The sequence below is a fragment of the Nomascus leucogenys genome, chromosome 4 (assembly GCF_006542625.1).
Source record: "Nomascus leucogenys isolate Asia chromosome 4, Asia_NLE_v1, whole genome shotgun sequence".
Taxonomy (NCBI): Eukaryota; Metazoa; Chordata; class Mammalia; order Primates; family Hylobatidae; genus Nomascus; species Nomascus leucogenys.
The window spans coordinates 50754403-50766530 of NC_044384.1; the positions used below are offsets into that span (position 1 = coordinate 50754403).

A 12128-nucleotide genomic window follows, 5' to 3' on the forward strand; every position below is an offset into this window, starting at 1 on the left:
CTCAAGACCGGTGTTTTCTAAAGTGAGATCTGTACCATAACTGATACTCGAGGATAACGATAGGTATTACATGAAAAGAAAAAATGTCGAGTGAAAGATCCTAATATATAATGCATTGAAAAAATGCTAGTTTAAACTAAGTAAAATGCTACAAGGCATTTCAAATATGTAACACAATAATGCAAATGTTAAGTCTTCAGTAGAGAGATAGAGTTACTTATGTATTCTATTAAGTAATCAAACCCCCTTCCTTATCTTTTTACAGTTTTATTGAGGTATAATTGACACATAATAAAGTGACATATGCATACACTTACAAAACCTTTGCCACAGTCAATTTAATGAATGTATCCATCACCCCCAAAAGTTTCCTTCTACCCACTTAGAATCCCTACATCCCACCCCTCTAGCCCTCACATCCCTGGGCCATAATTGATCTGCTTTCTGACATTTTAATTTGTATTTTCTAGAATATTATATAGATGGAATTATTTCATATGTTATCGTTCATATCTGGCTTCTTTCACTCAGCATAACTATTTGGAGACTCGTCTATGTTTGTATGTGGATCAATAGTTCTTTCCTATTTAGTGCTGTGTAGTATTTTATTGTGTGGGTAGTTCACAAATCTTTATTCACATGTTGATGGACATTTGGGTACTTTCCAGATTTAGATTATTTTTAAAAGGCAAAAATTTTCAATTTTTAAAAATATTTTTATATAGATGTATACTTTCATTTCTCATAAGTGGAATGGAATGAATGAGTATATGGTAGGCATAAATTTAATATTTTAAGAAATTTCCAAACTATTTTTCAAAGTTATTTTAGCAGTTTACATCAGCAAAGCATGAGAGTTCCAGTTGTTCCATGTTCTTGCCAATACTTGGTATCATTCGTCTGTATGATTTTAGATGCTATCATAGCTACACAGGGGCATCTCACTCTGGTTTTAATTTGCATTTGCCTAATGACAAATTATGTTAAGTACCTTTTTATGTGCTCATTTGCTATCTGATATGGTTTGGATATTTGTTCCATCCAAATTCCATGTTGAAATGTAATCCCAGTATTAGAGGTGGGGCCTGGTAGGAGGTGTTTGAATCATGGCGGCAGAACCCTTATGAATGGCTTAGCATCATCTCCTTGGTGATGAGTGAGTGGTAGCCATGGTAGTTCACATGAGATCCAGTTGTTTAGAAGAGTGTGACACCTGCCCATACCCCCTTGCTCTCCCTCTTGCCATATAATACCTGGGTCCCACTTTGCTTTCTGCTATGAGTAAAAGCTCCCTGAAGCCTCACCAGAAGCTGATCAGATGCCAATGTTATGCTTTCTGTACAGCCTGAAGAACCATGAGCCAAATAAACCTCTTTTCTTTATAAATTACTCAGCCTCAGATGTTTCCTTATAGCAATAAAAAGGAGCTTGATACACTACCCATATACTTTAAACATTTTTAAATTGACAAACAAAATCATATATATTTGTCACACACAATATGATATTTTGAAATATATTATGGAGTGTATAATTGAGCCATTTATCTTCTTTAATGAAGCATCTTCAAATTTTTGCTGTTTTTTATTGTAATATGTGTTTACTTATTGAGGTTTAAGAGTTATTTATATATTCTGCATTCAAGTCCTTTTTTTTTCAGATATGTGATTTGATAATATTTCCTCCAAGCCTGTGGCTTGTCTTGCCTTTTCATTCTCTTAATAGTGTCTTTTGAAGAACAGAAATTTTTAATTATAATAAAGTTCTATTCATCAATGTTTTTCTTGTATTGTTTGTGCTCTTGACATGATAGATAGATAAAACACCCTTTCTCTAAACACATAGTTCTCAACCATGGGAAATGTTTCCATCCACAGAACACTGGCAACGTCTGAAGACACTTTTGGTGTCACAAGAGGAACACGATAGGCATCTTGTGGGGGGAGGCCATTAATACCATTAAATATGCTATGACACACAGGGCGGCCTCCTGCAATAAAGAATTATTCAATTCAATAGTGAGGCATTTGAGAAACTTTGGCCTAACTCAAAGTTATAAAAAATCTTATTTCATGTTGTCTTTTAAAAATTTCATATTTTTAGGTTTTATATTTATGTCTGTAATCTATTTTGAGTAAAATTTTGTTTATTTTTAGAGGTATGAATTGGAGTTTATATTTTTGCAAATAGATATCCAATATCCAATGTTTTCAACACTATTAATAGAAGAACTATAGTGTCTCTGCCAAATTACCTATGCATCTTTGTTGAAAGTCAGTTGACCATATGGAGACTGGTCTATGTCTGGACTCTATTTTGTCCCTTTGATCTACGTGTTTATCTTGACACAAAATTGTGATTGCTGAAGATTACAGTAAGTCTTGAAATTGATAATGTAAGTTCTTCTTTTCAAAACACTTTGGCTATTTATCCCTAAGGATTTTATATTTCTCAATGCTAATGTATGTGTTATTTCTTTGATTTCTTTTTTTTTTTTTTTACTGTGGTAAAAGTTACCAAATTATAAAGACCATCAACATTATGAAGAAACTGGACCAACTAATGGGCAAATAACCAGCTAGCATCATAATGACAGGATCAAATTCACACATAACAATATTAACCTTAAATGTAAATGGCCTAAATGCCCCAATTAAAAGACACAGACAGGCAAATTCGATAGAGTCAAAACCCATCTGTGTGCTGTATTCAGGAGACCCATCTCATGTGCAAAGACATAAATAGGCTCAAAATAATAGGATGGAGGAATACTTACCAAGCAAATGGAAAGGAAAAAAAAAGCAGAGGTTGCAATCCTAGTCTCTGATAAAACAGATTTTAAACCAACAAAGATCAAAAAAGACAAAGAAGGGCATTATATAATGGTAAACAGATCAATGCAACAGGAAGAGCTAACTATCCTAAATATATATGCACCCAATACAGGAGCACCCAGATTCATAAAGCAAGTTCTTAGAGACCTACAAAGAGACTTAGACTCCCAAACAATAATAGTGGGAGAGTTTAACACTCCACTGTGAATATTAGATAGATCAATAAGACAGAAAGTTAACAAGGATATTCAGAACTTGAACTCAGCTCTGGACCAAGCAGACCTAATAGATATCTACAGAACTCTCCACCCCATATCAACAGAATATACATTCTTCTCAGCACCACATCACACTTATTCTAAAATTGACCACATAATTAGAAGTAAAACACTCCTCAGCAAATGCAAAACAATGGAAATCATAACAGTCTCTCAGACCACAGTGCAATCAAATTAGAACTCAGGATTAAGAAACTCACTCAAAACTGCACAACTACATGGAAACTGAAAAACCTGCTCCTGAATGACTACTGGGTAAATAACAAAATTAAGGTAGAAATAAAGAAGTTCTTTGAAACCAATGAGAACAAAGACACAACATATCAGAATCACAGGGACACAGCTAAAGCAGTGTTTAGAGGGAAATTTATAGCACTAAATGCCCACAGAAGAAAGCGGGAAAGATCTAAAATCGACACCCTAACATCAAATTAAAAGAACTAGAGAAGCAAGAGAAAGCACATTCAAAAGCTAGCAGAAGACAAAAAATAACTAAAATTAGAGCAGAACTGAAGGAGATAGAGCATGAAAAAACCTTCAAAACATCAGTGAATCCAGGAGCTGGTTTTTTGAAAAGATTAATGAAATACATAGACCTCTAGCCAGACTAATAAAGAAGAAAAGAGAGAAGAATCAAATAGACACAATAAAAAAAAAGATAAAGGGGAGATCACCACTGATCCCACAGAAATACAAACTACCATCAGAGAATACTATAAACACCTCTATGCAAATAAACTAGAAAATCTAGAAAAAATGGATACATTTCTGGATACATACACCCTCCCAAGGCTAAACCAGGAATAAGTAGAATCTCTGAGTAGAACAATAACAAGTTCTGAAATTGAGGCAGTAATTGAGAGCCTACCAACCAAAAACAGCCCAGGACCAGACAGATTCACAGCCAAATTCTACCAGAGGTACAAAGAGGAGCTGGAACCATTCTTTCTGAAACTATTCCAAACAATAGAAAAAGAGGAACTTCGCCCTAACTTATTATATGAGACCAGCATCATCCTGATACCAAAACCTGGCAGAGACACAGAAAAAAAAGAAAATTTCAGGCCAATATCCCTGATTAACATCAATGAGAAAATCCTCAATAAAATACTGGCAAACCGAATCCAGCAGCCCATCAAACAGTCAAGTTGAAAACAATCAAGTCAGCTTCATCCCTGGGATGCAAGGTTGATTCAACATATGCAAATCAAAAAATGTAATACATCACATAAACAGAACCAATGACAAAAACCACATGATTATCTCAATAGATGCAGAAAAGGCCTTGGTAATAAGAGCTATTTATGACAAACCCATAGCCAGTATCATACTGAATGGGCAAAAGCTGGAAGCATTCCTTTTAAACACCAGCACAAGACAAGGATGCCCTCTCTCACCACTCCTATTTGACATAATATTGGAAGTTCTGGCCAGGGCAATCAGGCAAGAGAAAGAAATAAATGGTATTCAAATAGAAAGAAAGAAAGACACATTTTCTCTGTTTGCAGATAACATGAATGTATATCTAGAAAACCCCATCGTCTCAGCCCCAATCTCCTTAAGCTGATAAATAACTTCAGCAAAGTCTCAGGATATAAAATCAGTGTTCAAAAATCACAGGCATTCCTATACACCAATAATAGACAAACAGAGAGCCAAATCATGAGTGAATTGCCATTCACAATTGTCATTCACAATTGAATAAAATATCTAGGAATACAACTTAAAAGGGATATGAAGGACCTTTTCAAGGAGAACTACAAACCACTGCTCAAGGAAATAAGAAAGGACCCAAACAAATGGAAAAAAAACATTCCATGCTCATGGATTAGAAGAACCAATATTGTGAAAATGGCTGCACTGCCCAAAATAATTTATAGATTCAATGCTATCCCCATCAAGCTACCATTGACTTTCTTCACAGAATTAGAAAAAACTACTTTAAATTTCATGTGGAACCAAAAAAGAGCCTGTATAGCCAAGACAATCCTAAGCAAAAAGAACAAAGCTGGAGGCATCATTCTACTTGACTTCTAATATACTACAAAGCTACAATAACCAAAAGAGCATGGTACTGGTACCAAAACAGATATATAGACCAATGGAACAGAACAGAGGCCTCAGAGGTAACACCACACATCTAGAACCATCTGATATTTGATAAATCTGACAAAAACAAGCAATGGGGAAATTATTCCCTATTTAATAAATAGTGTTGGGAAAACTGGCTAGCCATATGCAGAAAACTGAAACTGGACCCCTTCCTTACATCTTATAGAAAAATTAACTCAAGATGGATTAAAGACTTAAACATAATACCTAAAATCATAAAAACTCTAGAAAAAACCTAGGCAGTAGTACTCAGGACATAGGCGTGGGGAAAGACTTCACGACTAAAACACCAAAATCAATGGCAACAAAAGCCAAAATTGACAAATGGGATCTAATTAAACTAAAGAGCTTCTGCATAGCAAAAGAAACTATCATCAGAGTGAACAGGCAACCTACAGAATGGGAGAAAAGGTTTGCAATCTATCCATCTGACAAAGGGCTAATATCCAGAATCTACAAAGAAAAACAAATTTACAAGAGAAAAACAAAAACCCCTTCAAAAATCTCCAAAGGATATGAACAGACACTTCTCAAAAGACATTTATGTAGCCAACAAACATGAAAAAAAGCTCATCATCACTGATCATTAGAGAAATATAAATCAAAACCACAGTGAGATACCATCTCACACCAGTTAGAATGGCAATCATTAAAATGTCAGGAAACAACAGATGCTGGAGAGGGTGTAGAGAAAAAGGAATGCTTTCCACTGTTGGTGGGAGTGTAAATTAGTTCAACCATTGGAGAAGACAGTGTGGCAATTCCTCAAGGACCTAGAACTAGAAATACCATTTGACCCAGTGATCCCATTGCTGGGTATACACCCAAATGATTAGAAATCATTCTACTATAAAGACATGTGCACATGTATGTTTATTGCAGCACTATTCACAATAACAATGACTTGGAACCAACCCAAATGCCCATCAAGGATAGACTGGATAAAGAAAATATGGCACATATACACCATGGAATTCTATGCAGCCATAAAAAAGGGGGAGTTCATGTCCTTTGCAACATGGATGAAGCTGGAAACCATCATTCTCAGCAAGCTAACAGAGGAACAGAAAACCAAACACTGTATGTTCTTATTCCTAAGTAGGAGTTGAACAATGAGAACACATGGACCCAGAGAGGGGAACATTACACACAGAGGCCAGTCAAGGGTTGGGGGGCTGGGGGAGGAATAGCATTAGGAGGAATACCTAATGTAGGTGACAGGTTGATGGGTGCAGCAAACCACCATGGCATGTGTATAGCTATGCAACAAACCTGTATGTTCTGCACATGTATCTCAGAAGTTAAAGTATGTAAAAAAAAAAAGATACATAACTTAAAGTTTACGTTTTCACCATTTTAAGTGTATACTACAGTGACATTAAGTACATTCACATTGTTGGGCAACCATTACCACCACCCATCTCCAGAACATTTTTCATCTTCCCAAAATGAATATCTGTATCCATAAAGCAATAACTCCCCATTCCCTCCCTGACCCAACCCCTAATAACTACCTTTCTACACTGTACCTCTATGAATTTATCTATGTCAGGTACTTCATATAATATGTATCTCACACATATATAATGTTTCTCAAATTTGCATGTCATTCTTGTGCATTCTAGTCTACTCTGTATTATTCCAATATTAGTAGGTGTACTGTCAAAGTGAGCAGTGTTTTTATTTTTTTAGAAAATTTCTTATCAGTCATTGCTAGTCTACAGAAACATAATTGATCTTTGTCTATTCACCATGTATCCCGTATAATTCAGTATTTGCTATTATTGTACATAGTGAATTACAGGACACATATCTTGTGTCCTGTATCATTCACTGTTTTCTTAACACTTAATAAAATGACCATATTTCTCCATTGAATTACTTACACACCTTTGTTGAAAATCAATTCACTCTTCATTCTTATAGGCTATTTTTGTAGAGTCCATCAAATTCTCTACATATATGATTAAATCATGAGAAAAATATTATACCTCATGCTTTCCAATAGGAATGTCTTTCATTTGCTTTTCTTGTCTAATTGCATTGGCTAGAACCCCCTTACAATGTTGAATACAGGTTCAGGGCTACAAGTGCAGGTTTGTTATATAGGTAAACTCATGCCATGGGGTTTGTTGTACAGATTATTTTGTCACCCACATACTAAGCCTAGTACCCAATGGTTATTTTTTTCAGATCCTCTCCCTCATTCCACCCTTCATCCTCAAGTAGGCCCCAGTGTCTATTGTTCTCTTCTTTATGTTCATGAGTTCTCATTATTTAGCACTCACTTATAAGTGAGAACATGTGGTATTTGGTTTTCTGTTCCCGTGTTCGATTGCTAAGGATAATGGCCTCTAGCTCCATCCATGTTTTCGCAGAAAAACATTATCTCATTGTTTTTTGTTGTTGCATAGCATTTCATAGTGTAAATGTATCACATTTTCTTTATCCAATCTGTCACTGATGGGCATTTAGATTGATTTCATGTCTTTGCTATTGTGAACAGTGCTGCAATAAACATACATGTGCAACCCTAATTTCAGACAAAAGAGATGTTAAAGCAAAAAAGATAAAAAAAGACAAAGAAGGGCATTACATAATGGTAAAAGGCTCAATTCAAGAAGTGCTAACTATACTAAATACATACGGACCCAATACAGAAGCACTCAGATCCATGAAGCAAGATCTTAGAGATCTTCAAAGAAACTTAGACTCCTACACAAATGGGAGACTTTAACACCCCACTGACAGTATTATACAGATCATCAAGACAGAAAATTAACAAAGATATTCAGGACCTGAACTCGGCTCTGGATCAAGTGGTCCTGATAGATATTTACAGAACTCTCCACCCCAAACCAACAGAATATACATTTATTCTTCTCATTGCCACACGTCACTTACTCTAAAATTGATCACAGAATCACACGTAAAACACACATCAGCAAATGCAAAAGAACTGAAATCATAACACTCTCTCAGACCACAGCACAATCAAATTAGAACTCAAGATTAAACTATTATTGACATTCCTCAAAGTTAGAAAAAACTATTTTAAAATTCATATGGAACAAAAAACATCATGAATAGCCAAGACAATCCTAAGCAAAAAGAACAAAGCTGGAGGCATCATGATCCCCAACTTCAAACTATATTACAAGGCTACAGTAACCAAAACAGCATGGTACAAGAACAGATGTATAGATTATTGGAATACAATAGAGAATTCAGAAATAAGATTGCACACCTACAGCCATCTGACCTTCACAAACCTGACAAAAACAAGCAATAGAGAAAAGATTCCCTATTTAATAAAGTGTGATGGGAGAACTGGCTACGCATATTCAGAAAATCAAAACTGGACTCCTTTTTACAACAAACACAAAAATTAATTCTGGATGGATTAAAGACTTAAATGTAAAATCCAAAACTATAAAAACCCTAGAAGAAAATCTAGGCAATACCATTCAGGACATATGCACAGGCAAAGATTTTATGATGAAAACACCAAAAGCAATAGAAAGAAAAGCAAAAATTGACAAATGGGATCTAATAAACTAAAGGGCTTCTGCAAAACATAAACTATCATCAGAGTGATTAGACAACCTACAGAAAAAGAGAAAATTTCTGCAATCTATCCATCTGACAAAGGTCTAATATCCAGAGTCTACAAGGAACTTAAACAAATTTATAAGAAGAAACAATCCCATTAAAAAGTGGGCAAAGAACATGAACAGACACATCTCAAAAGAAGACATACATGCAGCCAACATACATATGAAAAAAAGCTCATCATCACTGATCATTAGAGAAATGCAAATCAAAACCACAGTGAGAGACCACCTAATACCAGTCAGAATGGTAATTATTAAAAAGTCCTTAAACAACAGATGCTGGTGACGTCACAAAAAGAGAATGCTTTTACACTGTTGGTGATAGTGTAAATTAGTTCAACCATTGTGAAAGACAGTGTGCAATTCCCCAAATACCTAGAGGCAGAAATACCATTTGACCTAGAAATCCTATTAGTAAGTATATAGTCAAATGAATATAAATCATTATATTACAAAGATACATGCATGTGTATATTCATTGCAGTAGCAAAGAAATAGAATCAACCTAAATGCCCATCAATGGTAGGCTGAATAAAGAAAATGTGGTACATATACATCATGGAATACTATGCAGTTATAAAAAGATATGAGATCATGTCCTTTGCAGGGACTTGGATGAAGTTAGAAGCCATTGTCCTCAGCAAACTAACACAGAAACAGAAAATCAAATACTGGATGTTCTCACTTATAAGTGTGAGCTGAATGATGAGAACACATGGACAGATTGAGGGGAACAACACACACTGGGTCCTGTCAAAGGGAGAGATGGGGGAGGCAGAGCATCAGGAAGAATAGTTAATGGACGCTGGGCTTACACCTAGGGATGGGATGATCTGTGCAGCAAACCACCATGGCACATGTTTACCTATGTAACAAACCTGCACATCCTGCACATGTATCCTTGAACTTAAAATAAAAGTTGAAGAAAAAATAATTAGAAATTAAAAAGTCAAGACTTTAAAAATCGCTCAAAACTATGCAATTACATGGAAATTAAACAACCTGCCCCTGCATGACTTTTTGGTAAATAATGAAATTAAGGCAGAGATCAGGAAGTTCTTTGAAACTAATAAAAACCAAGATCCAACATACCAGAATCTCTGGGATACAGCTAAGGCAGTATTAAGAGGGAAATTTATAGCACTAAATGCCCATATCAAAAAGTTAGAAAGATGTCAAGTTAACAACCTAACATCACTACTGAAAGAACTAGAGAAGAAAGAGGAAACCAACACCAAAGCTAGCAGAGGACAAGAAATGACCTAAATCAGAGCTGAACTGAAGGAAATTGAGACATGAAAAACCATTCTAAAGATCAACAAATCCAGGAGTTGTTTTGAAAAAATTAATAAGATAGACAGTCTGCTAGCTAGACTAATAATAAAGAAAAGGAAGAAGGCCCTAAAAAAACCACAACTAGAAATGACAAAGAAGATATTAGCACTGACACCAAAGAAATAAGAATAACCATCAGAAACTACTATGTACACCTCTAGGCACACAAACTAGAAAACCTAGAAGAGATGGATAAATTCCTGAACACGTACACCCTCCCAAACTGAGCCAGGAAGAAATTGATTTCCTGAACAGACCAATAAAGAGCTCTGAAATTGAATCAGGAAGACATAGCCTGCCAATGAAATAAAGCTCAGGACCAGATAGATTCACAGCTGAATTCTACCAGACATACAAAGATGAGCTGATACCATTCTCACTGAAACTATTCCAAATAATTGTGGAGGAGGGGCTCCTCCCCAACTCATTCTCTGTGGCTAGCATCATCCTGATACCAAAACCTGGCAAATACACAACAAAAAAAGAAAACTTCAGGCCAATATTCTTGATGAACATTGATGCAAGAATTCTCAACAAAATACTTGTAAACAAAACCCAGCAGCATCAAAAAGCGAATCCACCATGATCAAGTAGGCTTCATCCCTAGAATGCAAGGTTGGTTCAACATATGCAAATCAAACAATGCAATTCATCACATAAACAGAATTAAAGACAAAAACCACATGGTTATCTCAACAGATGCAGGAAAGATTTTTGATAAAATTAAACAGCACTTCATCTTAAAAACTCTCAATAAAGCAGGTGTTGAAGGAACACACCTCAAAATAATAAGAGCCATCTATGGCAAAACCACAGCCAACATCAAACTTAATAGGAAAAAGTTGGACACATTCACCTTGAAAACGGGCAGGAGACAAAGATGCCCTATCTCACCACTCTTATTCAACATAGTATTGGAAGCCCAACTAGAGCAATCAGGCAAGAGAAATAAAGTGCAAGCAGACAGGAAGAGAGGAAGTCAAACTATACCTGTTTGCAAATGACATGATTCTATATCCAGAAAACCCTACCAACTTGGCCCAAAAGATCCTTCAGTTGATAAACAACTTCGGCAAAGTTTCAAGATACAAAATCAATGTATAAAGATTACTAGCATTCCTGTACATCAACAATAGACAAGCCAAGAGCCAAATCAGGAAGACAGGCCCATTCACAATTGCCACAAAAAGAATAAAATGCCTATTATTTTACTAATTATTGATCTAGAGAAGTTAAATCTTTGACTGTATTTGTGGATTTTACTATTTTTCTTTGCAGTTCCAACAGGCTTTTTAAAATATGTTTAAAACTCTCTTATTAGGTTCATAAACATTTAGGGTTGTTATTTCCTCTTGGTAAATTGATTTCTGTAGCATTATAAATTGACCTTATTTATCCCAGATGATAGGTTCTGTTTTAATAATCTGTTTTGTTTTGAACAAATGTAGCTAATGCAGATTTCTCTTAATAAATATTCATGTAGCATATATTTTAAATAATTTTATTTTAACTCATTTATGTCTTTATATTTAAAGTGGATTTCTGGTAGACAGCACATGGCTCAGTGTTTCTTTTTAACCCAATCTGACAATCTGTTTTTAATTGGGGTATACAGACCATTTAAGTGTAATGTGATTACTTATATGGTTGGATTTAAAGCTACCCATCTTACTATTTCATTGCTGGTTTTTTTTCTTTTTCCCTCTTTTCTTCATTCCTTAGATGACTTGAGCTTTTTATTTAATGATAATATTTAATTATCTATGTTGACTTTTCAATTATTGTAACCTTTGGTTGTGTTATGTTAGTGGTTGCTTCATACTTTGATATATATCAAATAATATACCAGTTCACATATAATTTAATAACATTACAACAGTATACTTCCTTTACTCCTTGTTGGGACTTTATGCTACCATTGTCATATATTTTAATTCTATACATTTTATAAACTT

General features: G+C 35.0%; 1 pseudogene; it reads right to left on the reverse strand.

Moving 5' to 3' along the window:
* Positions 1 to 6799: 6799 nt before the first annotated feature.
* Positions 6800 to 6897, reverse strand: LOC115834917 (annotated as a pseudogene).
* Positions 6898 to 12128: the final 5231 nt, after the last annotated feature.